The sequence below is a fragment of the Andrographis paniculata genome, unplaced genomic scaffold (genome assembly GCF_009805555.1).
Source record: "Andrographis paniculata isolate CXL003 unplaced genomic scaffold, ASM980555v1 Contig120END, whole genome shotgun sequence".
Lineage (NCBI taxonomy): Eukaryota > Viridiplantae > Streptophyta > Magnoliopsida > Lamiales > Acanthaceae > Andrographis > Andrographis paniculata.
Window position 1 is genome coordinate 15,481 of NW_026137392.1, and position 6,965 is coordinate 22,445.

General features: G+C 43.8%; 1 long non-coding RNA gene across 1 annotated transcript; it reads right to left on the reverse strand.

Annotated features, from left to right (window-relative positions):
• Positions 1 to 5,583: 5,583 nt before the first annotated feature.
• LOC127251279 (uncharacterized) lies at positions 5,584 to 6,651 on the reverse strand. Its single transcript, XR_007838869.1, has 3 exons — positions 6,326 to 6,651; positions 6,142 to 6,277; positions 5,584 to 6,077 (listed from the first exon to the last, which is right to left on the reverse strand). It is a non-coding gene; the product is annotated as an uncharacterized LOC127251279 (long non-coding RNA).
• Between the last annotated feature and the right edge of the window lie 314 nt (positions 6,652 to 6,965).

The following is a 6,965-nucleotide window of genomic DNA, read 5'->3' on the forward strand; positions in this document are numbered from 1 at the left end:
CAGTCGGGCTCCTGTCCGACAATCTCCTGCCCGACCACTTCGCAGTCGGGCTCCTGTCCGGTAGTCTCCTGCCCGACCATTCGGTCACATATTGGGTCTGTCTTTTCTTTTATGCCCGACTTGACCTCCGACCAAATATCCTCCAGAATTCCTTTACAGGCCCTTTGAGCCAACTCATCAGCACGTTGGTTTTCTTTCCTCGGAATGAACTCAATTATTACTTCTGAGATTTTTGTCAGTAACCGACCCACAATGTCCCTGTATCTGCGAAGATGAGGGTAATTGCAAACATATTGATTGTTTACCTGGTTGACTACTAATTGAGAATCCCCCCTTATGATTACAGACTGGACCTTCCTGGCTATTAAAGCCTCCAAACCCAAAATTAAAGCTTCATATTCTGCCGAATTATGGGTCATGGCTTCCAATCGTAGTTGTAAGTTGATTTTTTGACCGTCAGGTCCTTGCAAAAAGACCCCTGCCCCTGATTTGTTTCCAGAGGTAGAACCATCAAAGAACATCAACCATGTTCTGGTACTTATATAAGGTACACATCCGACCTGTAGATTATTCAAATATGATGAACAACCAAGTGGTCGGACGCTATCACAATGAGAATACCCGACTTGTGAAAATTCTGCTAAGAAGTCGGCTACTGCTTGTCCCTTGACTGCCCTCAAAGGGGAATGTTGAAGATCAAAAGGAGCCAATTTGATGGCCCACTTCATGAGTCTGCCCTTCATAGTAGGTCTCTGCAAAATCAATTTGATGAGATCCACCTTTGATATGACCTCAATCTTTCTGGGCAGCAAATAATGCTCGAGTTTAGTACAAGCGAAAACCAATGAATAACACATTTTTTCTGGCATAGTGTAATTCAGTTCTGGTCCTGTAAGGGTTTTACTGAGATAGTAGATTGCCCTTTCCTTCCCGTCATCACCATCCTGTGCCAATAAACAGCTAACCACTTCATATGTATTTGCCAAATAAAGTTTGAGTGGCCGACCTTGTTTAGGAGGCATCAAGACTGGAGGGTGAACCAATGCCTGCTTGATAGCATCTAAAGCCATCTGTTGATCGGGACCCCATTCAAACGCATTTTTTCCAGCTTTCAACAATTTAGTAATGGGTCTGACCTTGCCAGCAGCATTAGAAATGAAACGCCTCAAATAGTTCACCTTACCCAAAAGACTTTGGATTTCTTTAACCGTCTTGGGTGGCCGACTGTCAAGAATGGCTTTAGCCTTATTGGCATCGATTTCAATTCCCCTCTCATGAACTAAAAACCCTAAAAAGCTCCCGGCTGATATTCCAAAAGCACATTTGGTTGGATTCATCTTCAACTTGTACTTCTTCATTCTTTCGAATGCCTCTTCAAGATCTCTCAAATGTTCGTCAAAACTGGCAGATTTAACAATAACATCATCAATATAAACTTCCATAGATCTGCCAATTAAATCATGAAAGATTGAATTCATGGCTCTTTGGTAAGTTGCCCCTGCATTCTTTAACCCGAATGGCATGACTGTCCATTCATAAATACCTAAAGCCCCTGGGCACCTAAATGCTGTCTTAGGAATGTCTTCTTCTGCCAGAAATATTTGGTTATAACCTGCATAACCATCCATCAGACTAAGGACTTTATGCCCTGCTGCTGCATCTATCAACATGTCGGCCATAGGCATCACATATTCATCCTTAGGGGTAGCTAGATTCAAATCCCTGAAATCAATGCATATCCTTATCTTACCATTTTTCTTGACCACTGGCACAATGTTAGCCAGCCACTCCGCATAACGGCAAGGCTGAATGAAACCCACTTTGAGAAGTTTTTGGATTTCTTCCTTGATTTGAGGCATCAGATCCGGGCTCATTCGCCTTGGAGGTTGTTTGTAAGGTTTACAACCTTCCTTGATAGGCAATCGATGCTCTATTAGACTCCTTGTCAAACCAGGCATCTCTGAATAATCCCATGCTAAACAATCAATGTTGTTTCTAATAACTTCGAGCATCATTGTCTGTTGCTCTTTAGACAAATAACCACTTAGCCTGATCACTTTTGGAACCAATTCGGTTCCTAAATTAAACTCCAATAATGGGTCTTGTGATGAAGCTGTTGGTTCTGTTTTTTCTAATAAATCGGGCCAACGAAATTGTTCATCTTCTTGGAGGTGAACATCAAGAATCTCTTTACTATTTTCTGCTTTATGTAATAACTGCTTTAAATAGAACTTATTAATAAGAGAACTACATACTTCTAAACTTGTATCATCCATAACAAACAAATTATATGGGAATGGGTGTGGCTTTATCATGAGCCATACAATAAAGTGTTCTTTTAATAGAACATCGAGTTCTGGCCAGTGACTTTATAACCCTTGTATGGGTATTCCCTGGCCATATACAACTGAGACATCGGAGCCAAATGACTGGAATAAAACACTGACTCTTCAACTTGTTCTGTTACATCGAATGGGTTGTCATTCGCTTCCATTTTGAAGACCTGATTTCCTTCCCAGAACATTAATTGTTGGTGCAAGGTTGATGGCACACATTGAGAGGCATGAATCCAGTCTCTTCCCAGCAAGAGAGAGTATGTAGTATCTGCGTCCACAATAAAGAAAACAGTGGAGATCTTTTTTGGTCCGACTTCAATTGTGGCAACCATCATGCCTTCAGGCTTAGTCGGCTGCCCTGTAAAACTTGTCATTTCGAATTCCACAGGAGACAGATCATGAATTCCTTTCCCTAGCTTCTTGAGAGTCTTCAATGGCATAACATTAAAGACTGCTCCATTATCCACGAAAACCTTTGTGATTGGTTTCCCACAAATGTGAGCATTAACATACAGAGGTTTCAAATGGGAGATCGCACCCTCTGGAATAGGAGGAAACACAATCGAAGGTGCCTCCGTTTGAGGCTCGGAATCTGTAGTCTTTGCCCACTCTGTTTCCTCTAATTCATCATCTACCAAGAATGCCCATAAAGGTTCGTCCATAGTATCATCTACCAGACTTGCCCACATCGGTTCATCTCTCATCTGATTAATCTCTGTCATTCGACAAGGGATTCGTGGTCCCAGACGAGATTTAACCGATCTTGAACTTTCCTCTGTAGTTACAACTTCTTCCTTTGTCTTATCCCGAGATTGAACCGTCAAAGATTCTATGCGAAATTCCTCAAGAGATGGATTGATGTTGATCCGTTCACAATGTTGGCATCGAAAACCTCTAATTATTTCATCTGCCATTCCTTTACCTTTCCCTTGTCCCGACGAACTTCTTTTGGTATAGTCGGAAGCGCCTAATCCGTCATTCGGTTGCTTTCCTGACCAGACCCGACTGGACCGACCAATTGGAGACTGAATGGCTGCTCCCTGCTCGTTGGTCGTTTGTTCTGTAAAGACTCTAATGGACTGATCTCCTGCCAAGTGGTCGGCTGCTTTTTGTTCGTCGGTTCGTTGTTTTACTGAAGGAACTCGTTTCCCATACTTTGCAGCATACCTGCGTTTGGCGTTGCGGATCTGTGTACGATTCATACCTGGGAAACGAGGATCTATATCAACGGGTAAAGGCTTTTTATTTCGAGCCCAATTGTTCCCGACTGAACCTGTTTTTCTGGTCGGGTGGTCACGCACTAAAACCTTTTCTTTCACCTCCACGTTAAAAGAACCGTCTGGACGGTCCCATTTTTCAGCGACTGGCCTTTCAACAACTTTGAATCGTTCTTCCGGTCGGCTGCTGTTTGGCTGATTTCCTTTCTTTGTTCCGGGGCTTGCCTGAGTTCGTTCCCCTGTTTGTCCACTATTGGCCGAACTTTTCCCTGTTTCCGAACTTGGTTGGATGTCAACCATTGCCGTTGTTACTTTCGGAAACGGTTGCTGGTCTACACCTAGAGTGATGTATTTGAGCCGACCTGTCTTGATGGCCTTTTGAATTTCCTTCCTGAAATGAGTACACTGACTTGTAGTGTGTGTGAAAGAATTATGCCACTTACAATATGGTCTCCCTTTGATTTCTTCTTTAGTGGCCAATCTTTGCCCCTTTGGAATACGGATCTGCCCATCAGTCAGTAGGATATCAAAGATTTCATCAGCTTTCGAACTATCAAACGTCGGTTGCTCCTTTCCTTCAGATCCTGGTACTGGCTTCAATTTAGGGCATACATAAGGTTTTCCAGAAAGGATTTCGGCTGCCATCTCTTCTGACTGATTAAAATCAAAGTCACATGTTTCTGTTCCCATACTCGCCATATGTTGGCCTCTATTACGCCTGTTATGCTGATCTTCCTCTCTGAACAAAGACTCTAAACGTCCTGCCTTGGATGCAAGACTTGCCAAATCTTCAACATCCAGGGCAGTGAGTGCCTTTCTTAAGCGAGTATGCATATTCCGGACCACTAAATTGGTCATCTCTTTCTCACTGATTACCGTAGGACATCGTCCCTTCATCAATCGCACCCTTTCTATAAACTGTGAAGCAGATTCTTCTGGATACTGTCTCAATTCTAGTAGATCAGTTAAAGAAACAGTTGGTAAAGGGTTGAAGAATCTAGCATGAAATGCCATCTCCAGCCCTTCCCATGTCTGAATTTGTCCAGGAGGCAGACTTGCAAACCACGAAAATGCTGTTCTAGTAAGAGATAAACCAAACAGCTGCAGCTTATAAAAAGGGTTATTGCCAACTTCTCCTAATTGTGCTGTGAACCGACCAACATGTTCTATGGTGGAAGATCCGTCCTCCCCTGAGAATGCATGAAAATCGGGTGGTCGATAATTCCTTGGGAGAGGGTGTTCATTAATGATCCTTTCTGGGAAAGGTCTCTGATATGCAGGGCGGTTAGCCATCTGAGGAGTTAATCCATACTGATCCCTTAATATATGTGCAATCTCATCAGGATCTACATGAAAGCGTTGATGATCAGGAACATGGAACGGATCCTGCACAGGAATATGAATAGGATCATGTATATATCCTTCAGGCCTGTCCTCCCTCGTATTGTTTGGCTGCGGATTGGTAACCCTTGGTCCCAGTGGAACATTGTTGGGAGAAGTCAAAGGAGATTTTCCCCTATCCATTCGGTTGGGATTTGTGGCACTTGGGAATGTACTATCCACGAATGATGGCCCTGCAAAATTTGCCTGTGGTCTGGACGGTGACACTCCTGGTGGCGTTTGAGTGGGCTGAAGACTAACCCTTGACAGTGCTTGATCTATCATGTTCTGCATCAGACTCTGTTGCTCACGCAACATGTTCGTTTGTTGCTCACGCAACATATTCTGCATAACCAAAGTATGCTGGTTGTTCATTTGTTGAACATAAGACCACCAATCAGTTGGTGGTTGTGGGATTTCCCCGGCATTTGGCACAATAGGTGGTGGAACGGATTCTCCCACCGGTGCCGAAGATGATTGTGGTTGTGAACCTGCCATATGGACCCTTCCGATGATTCGGCCGGATCTTAGACGTATGAAATTATCGCCGGAATTGGAATGAGCAATTTTGGCTTTCTCCCACTGTGGTCGCCAATTTGTTGATGTAATTTTTCAACAAAAATAAAGTAAAATTCAAAGATATAGAAAATATCCTTAAACTTGATTAATTAGTGCCTGAGATTAGGAATCTCTAAACACTGTATGGTACAGAAAATAAACTGGAAAATAAAAGACTGAAATTTAAAGTGGTGATCCCCAAATCTGACTTTGCTTTGTTGAAGTTGATTGAAGATGCCTTGCCAAATGATTATCCAAGCCTTTAAATATTCTCTGGGAAACCGTACCGAAAACCGTCACCCGAACGGTTACAACGTCTCCTTCCCAACCGTCTTCCAACCCTTCTCCTGCTGACACGCGTCCTCAGCAGACCAAAATTATCCCTATATTTCACTCTTTGAGCTGACCACAGACCTTCCGCCCTTTAGGCCCGACTGCCAATCTACAATAGTATGGGTCCGACTGCCAATCCTCCCGACTTGCAAACCATCTGACTTGTTGGTTCTGCCGCAGAATTCCGACCTGAGAACTTCCCGACCTGAGGACCTCCCGACTTGCGGACTTCCCGTCCTGAAGGCCACCCGACCTGCAGACTTCCCGTCCCGAGGGCCTCCCGACTTGCGGACTTCCCGTCCTGAAGGCCACCCGACCTGCAGACTTCCCGTCCCGAGGGCCTCCCGACCTGCGGACTTCCCGTCCTGATGACTTTCCGTCTTGATGACCTCCCGACCTGAAAACCTTCCGACTTGAGGTCTTTCCGTCTTGAGGACCTCCCGACCTGAAAACCTTCCGACTTGAGGTCTTTCCGACTTGAGGACCTCCCGTCCTGAAAACCTTCCGACTTGAGGTCTTTCCGTCTTGAGGACCTCCCGACCTGAAAACCTTCCGACTTGAGGTCTTTCCGTCTTGAGGACCTTCCGACCTGAAAACCTTCCGACTTGAGGTCTTTCCGTCTTGAGGACCTACCGACCTGAGGTCCTTCCGTCCTGATGACTTTCCGTCTTGAGGACCTCCCGACCTGAAGACCTTCCGACCTGAGGTCTTTCCGTCTTGAGGACCTCCCGACCTGAAGACCTTCCGACCTGAGGTCTTTCCTTAGAAATAAACCTATTTTCCTTGATTTCCTCATGGTGTCCTTCAGTCAGTTCAATCAACTCTATTGCCAGGCCCATTCTTCTTTTTACCTTGGGCTTTTAACCTAATTCTAAATTTCGTACATAACAATAATATAATGGAAAAACATTGAAAAAACAAAAGCACTAAATATACTAATTTCGAACACTGTACAACAAATACCAAAAGCACCGTAATTAGAACAGTAGAGCACAAAGTAAGTACAATCTATAACATGCTATATAATATCAAGGAAAAACATTGAAAAAATGAAAGCGCTAAATATACTAATTTCGAACACGATGCAATGAATACGAAAAGCATTGTAATTAGAACTATAGAGGTCAAAGTAAGTATAATC